Raw genomic sequence first — 6,600 nt, forward strand, 5'->3', positions numbered from 1 at the left:
TGCTTAGGAACCATGTTGTGCCCCCAAAAATTCAAAACAGGGCTGGGGATATAGCTCAGTTGGTAGAGTGCTTACCTCCCATGCATAAGGCTCTGGGTTCAATCCCCAGCAACACACACGCACACACACACACACACACACACAAATCCAAAGTAGTAGACTCATTCCATGAAGTGTTCATGCTATTAAAAGCAACTGAGCCCAGCCAAGGGAGCAGATGCCTGCCTCCCATCTCATGCTCCCCTGGGAATGTGCTCATTGTGGCATGGTGAGAATTGCCACAGTGTTTCCTCTCCTGTCCTTGCTGTCTTCCCCTCCCTCCCTATTTTTGTTAAGCACATATAATTGAAGGTATATGATGCAATCCTTCTTGGTCTTTGACCATATGCAATCAATTATGTAATTCGAGGAAAAGGAAAAACTCTGCATTTACATGAGGAGATCCCACTAGGTTTTAATTGTCAACCATTTACTTCCTAAGTTAGATGTCAGCAAATTATGACCTACCTCCAGTTTTTGTTGTACTGTCCACAGGATAAGAAAACTTTTTACATTTCTAAGGGGCTGGAGTGGGGAGGGGGCTGATGTCAAAAAAATAATACTTTGTGAAACATAAAAATTATATGAAGTTTAAATTTTCAGTCCATAACTAAAATTTTGTTGGAACCCAGTCACTCTGATTGATTTATACTAATCTGTGGGTACTTTTGTGTTATAAGGATGGGGCTGAGCAGTCAGAATAGAGACCCTACAAAGCCAGGAAAGGTCAGCCTGCAGAAAGAACCCTGAAAATGGACCTGAAACTAAGGAAAGGATCAAGGGAAATTTTTTCTTTTTTATTAAGATTTTTTTAATTAATGTTTTATTCCAAAAGAGTATATAAAGATTCTGGTGTGGCTATTCGATAGAATCTAGGATGTACAATATGTATAAAGGGTGGAGTCACAATTGGATCCAGTGGCACAGGCGTGCAATTCCAGCTACTTGGGAGGCTGAGGCAGGATTGCAAAATTCAAGGGTATGTTGGGGAATTTAGTGAGATCCTATCTCATAAAAAATAAGGGTAGAGCACCCTGGGTTCAATCCCTAGTACAACAAAAAAGAAAAAGTCACAAATGTTAAGCCTGGAAAAACTGGTACCCTAATACTCCCCTTGATAAGAACAAAAATAGGGGCTGGGGTTGTGGCTCAGTGGTGTAGTGCTCACTTAGCATGTGTGAGGCGCTGGGTTCCATCCTCAACACCATATATAAAAATAAAGATATTATGTCCATCTACAACTAAAAAAGAAAAATAGCTATGGCCTCTTGGGCAGTGTGGCATCCTGGAACGTGTAACTCTACATCCCCTTTTGGACAGGGCAGTCCTGGATTATGTGCCCTTCTTAGAAATGGTTTGATGATAAATTATGTGGCCATCCTAATGGTTTGTAAATATGTGCCCTTTAGTCCAATAAATTTTACTTCTAGAATTGGGTCCACAAAAGTAATCAGCCATCCAGAATAATTTTTGTGTAAGAGCTTATAATAATGAAAATTTGAAGCTTAATATCCAGCAGCAGGAGAGTTGGCTGATTAGATTCATGTAGCTTTGATTTCTTCGATACTAGGGTTGGAACCCAGGGTGTCTTGCATCCTGGGCTGGGCCATCACCCTACCACTGAGCTGTACCCCAGCCCTCATGTAGCCTTTCAACAAATGGTCCTGCAGCATTCCTCCTCGGCTGCACAAGCACCCCTGGAGCCAGCTGGATGTGCCATAACCAAGATGGAAATCCAGCTATTGCAAGGCATCTTTTAGAAGAACAGGAAGTATAGGCAAACACTTACATATATATTTGGGAGCAGAGGGAACTAGAGGTCAAATCCAGAGGTACTTTACCACTGACCTATATCTCCAGCCCTTTTTATTTTTTGAGACAGCACCTTGCTAAATTCTCCAGGATGGCCTTGAACTTGTGATCCTCCTGCCTCAGACTCCTGGTTGCACGGATTACAGCTGCACCACCACACAGATCCTCATGATATTTGAGAAAATCCAACTACTTTTGTACAGAATGTTCACATGTTTTTCAAAAACTGGAACACTGTATATACCAAAACATGAATAACCAAAATTACAATTGATGTTTATTTTATTTGGGCTTTTCTGTGTCTCTGATTTCTTTCTTACATTGAAAATCTTTTAAAATCCTTTTTTTAAAGAAAGAATAAAATTTGGCTGTGGATGTAGCTCTGTGTTAGAGCACTTGTGTTAGAGTTCAATCCCCACTGGGTTCAACTCCCAGCAAAAAGAATAAATATTCATTTTTTTCTTTTTGGCAGGGGGAGATGGGTTCTCATTAAATTGCCCAGGCTGGCCTTGGATTTATAATCCTACCTCAGCTACCATGCCTGGCTTGATTTTTTTTTTTTTCTTCTTTTAAATAGATGATAACTTCTTTATCAGGCAATTCTACCTCTATCTGAAATTTGGATGTAAACCTAGGAACAACAACATTGTCTAACAAAAAGGGGCTGTTTTAATGAAATTCTTATGTTATAAAATGCTAATAGGCACTACAAATTATGTCTTAGAGAAAATTTGATTATTAGGAGAAACAACATGTTAACTTAAAAACAGCTTAAAATAGTATGCCCAGTATTTACAAAATTTTTTAATGTTCAATACATAGAAAAAGCTAACATTCTTATGATTCCCAGATTTTCTACAGCCAGCATAAATTGTTCTTTTGAAAGCCTTTCTGAGGCTTTTCAAAGGGACCAGTGGGGCACATGCTGAGTCAAGCAGCACCAGTTTTGTGAATTGTCACATCAAGTGTTGCCGCAGTCTGGCTGGGCACAGATGCCGCAGTCTGGCTGGGCACACAATCACGAGCTACCACACAGCTTGTAGATTCAAACAGCAACTCTTTATTCCCGAACTCACACCAGCCGTCTACAATCACGTTCTGGGGAAATCCACGTTCTCTGCCCAAATCCACATCCACTGGGCTTCTGTCTCCCAAAAAATACTGTCTGAATCCCGTGAGAACTCAAGGGGAACTCAGGCAGCAGGATACGCCCTATTCCCAGCAGGAATAATCTTAAACCTGGAACGCCCTAAACCCAATTATCCTAAACCCGGAACACCCTAATCCCGGATCCGCCCTGGTCCTTGAGCAAGGTCACCTAACTGCAATGTCACTGCAAAATGTCCTATTTCCACGGAGTCCTTCCACTAAGCAACATGGGGTACGCTGGCAAGGAAATTGTCATACCTACTTGGCTAATGGCTCCCAGCAAAGTGTCATTTCTAGTTGTCTTCCCTGATCAATCTGACACCCTGTCAGTTTCTCTGACCTTCCTTTTTCTTTAGAATATACTTGCCAAAATGGATCCACTCAGTATGCTTCCTGTTATTTCAACAGAGCCTCTTTCCTATGGCTCATTTTTGCCTCACATCTGGTTTTTCCTAGAAGGGTCCCAGGGCCTCAGTGAGACACAGATGTATTGCTAAGTAGGACAGACTCAGCAAGATTTGGCTTTCCAGTATTCCAATTTTCTCTGTTCCTTTTCACTAAGATAAACTGGTATTATTCATTTTCCCTCAATCTGAAGACTGTTTATTAGAGGAGGGAAAAAAAGACCCTAATACCTGAGATGAATTCAACTAAGGCAAATTAGAATGATAATGAGGCAGAAAGGAACCCTGGGAGTGACTATTGATCTCTGGAGGAGCTAAACAGAGACTCCTCACCTGTTTCAAAGGTTACAGTGGAAAAGCAGTTTCTTAGCCTGAGTGCTAAATTTTTATTGATGTTTTTTTTGATCAGCTACCTATCCAAATTTGAGCCCTTATGGAGATGGTTTCTTTTTATTTTTATTTTAGTTGTAGGTGGACACAATACCTTTATTTCTTTGTTTGTTTTTGTGTGGTGCTGAAGATCAAACCCAGTGCCTCACATGTGCTAGGCAAGCGCACTACCACTGAGCTACAGCCCCAGCCCTGGAAATGGGTTTTTGATTCTCAGTTCATTTTGTTGTTAAGACAGATTTCCTACTAAGATAATAGAAGGAAAGTGGAATAGAGTGGTTATCAAGAAAGGCTGGTTTTTTTTTCTCCTGTGATGGAAATGGAACCCCGGGCCTCATGCATGCTAGGTAAGTGCTCTATTACTGACTTACACCCACAGCCCAAGAAAGCCAAATTTTAATAACAGTTGTAATACGTAACTTTGTGACCTTGAATAAGTAAGTCACTGAGCCTAGCCTCAGTTTACCTTTTTAAAATATTTTTTTAGTTGTAAGAGGACACAATACCTTTATTTTATTTATGCATATGTGATGCTGAGGGTTGAACCCAGCGCCTCACAAGCACTAGGTGGGCACTCTACCACTGAGCCACAACCCCAGCCTCTCAGTTTGCCTTTTTGAGCCCCATTTTCTGATCTAAATGAGGTGTGATCAAGTAATCCTTGTTACATATGAGCTCTGCAATAGTATATTTCTAAAATGAGAACTTAATCCCACAGAGAGGCTGGATAAACACAAAGCAAAGCTACCCCAGTAGCTTTTGGTAAGGAAATCAAGCGTTAACTAAAATACAGAAGGAAAACACAAAACTGAAACTTCTTAGAAGAAAACAATGCAAATAACTGTAAATCTAAAAAGATGCTCACCTCACTAGTGGTGAGAGAAATGCAAATTTTATTTTATTTTATTTTAGTTGCAGTTGGACATAATATCTTTATTTATTTCTTTATTTTTATGTGGTGCTGAGGATTGAACCCACCGCCTTGTACGTGCTAAGCAAGCGCTCTACTGCTGAGCCTCAACCCCAGCCCCGAGAAATGCAGATTATTTTAGGATAAAAGTTTGTGCCCAACCATTCAGCAAAACTAACCAAATTATGATCTCTAGACTCCTCTCTTTGATTCATAACCTACTACTGATCCCACAAAACATATGGTATCTACCTTCAAGGAATCCAGAATCTGATCGGTTCCCTTCACCTCACAGTTAACAACCCTGGCTCAAGCCACAGTCATCTCTCAACTGGATCCTTTCAATAACATCCTAACCAGCTCCTTCCATGCTGTCCCTGTCCCTGTCCCTGTCCCCATAGTTTACTGTCAACATAGCAGCCTAAGTAAGTAAGCTTGTTAACAGCTAAGGCAGATCATGTTACCTTTTTTTTTTTGGATACTGGGGATTGAACTCAGGGGCACCCACCACTGAGCCACACCCCAGCCCTATTTTGTATCTTATTTAGAGAGAGGGTCTCACTGAGTTGCTTAGCGCCTCTCTTTTACTGAGGCTGGCTTTGAACTTGCAGTCCTCCTGCCTTAGCCTCCTGAGCCACTGGGATTACAGGCGTGCACCACCTTGCCTGGCAAATTATGTCACTTTTGTGCTCAAAATTAAAGTCAGTCCTTACCCTAAACACAAGCCAAGTCCCATCGATTACCTACAACTCCCTACCCCGTTTGGCCCCCATTTTTCTCTTGGTCTTCTTACCTTCTCTTCTAGCCACTGGCCTCCTTGCTCCAATTCAACATGCCAAGCACATCCCTGCCTCATGGCCTTGGCACGGGGATTTGTACTCATTTCCTTTCAGTCTTTGCTCAAATACCTTCCATAGCCAAGCACAGTAGCAACTTAGGAGCCTGAGGCAGGAGGATTGCTAGTTCAAGGCCAATCTGGGCAACTTATTGAGACCCTGTCTCCAAATAAAAAAAGGGCTGGGGATATGCCTCAGAGGTAAAGCACGCCCTAGGTTCAATCCCAAGTACAAAAAAAAAAAAAAAAAAAAAAAAAAATATATATATATATATATATATATATATATATATATATATATATATATACACACATACACACACACACATACACATATGTATATATGTGGTATATGTATGTATATCTATATATCACCTTCTTTAACTTTACTATGTCATACTATGACATAGTAAAAACACTGTTTTTTCATAGTATTTATGGTATAACATTCTACATAAGTTACTAATTAAGAAAATAATAAAGAATATGATAAATAATTACTGTTTCCCCTTATTGGCCTATAAGTGCCACAAGGCAGAGAGGTGTCCTATTGTATCAAATGGTGCCTGCTTGTGTCTATTTATTAAATGAATGGCCACCTACTGTTGGTATGGATATGTGACTGATACACTGCTGTGGGAACAAATTGCTAAAGCTCACTGGAGGCTAATTATTGGTGTTTACATAAATTTTAATCTAGCAATTCTACTTCCAGGTTTCTTCTTTACAGAAAATACCTATGCTATAAGTATATATACCTGGACATGATATGTTGTAAAAGATGTTCATTACAGTGTTATTCACAATAGTGAAAAGCTGGAAATAACCCAAATGTTAATCAGTACCAAACAAGCTAGTCGAATTATGACTCATAGATACTATGAGACATATGAATACCGTGCATCCCTTCACAAGAAGGTACTGACATGAAAAACACTCCAAAGATATATTGGTTAGTGAAGAAAAATTGTAAAATAATATATACAGTCTAAAAATGGATATGCAAAACCATTATGTATATATAAATGTACACATAGACTAATGTAAAAACTAAAGACTAT

This window comes from Marmota flaviventris, chromosome 2, assembly GCF_047511675.1.
Source record: "Marmota flaviventris isolate mMarFla1 chromosome 2, mMarFla1.hap1, whole genome shotgun sequence".
In the NCBI taxonomy this organism is placed as follows: domain Eukaryota; kingdom Metazoa; phylum Chordata; class Mammalia; order Rodentia; family Sciuridae; genus Marmota; species Marmota flaviventris.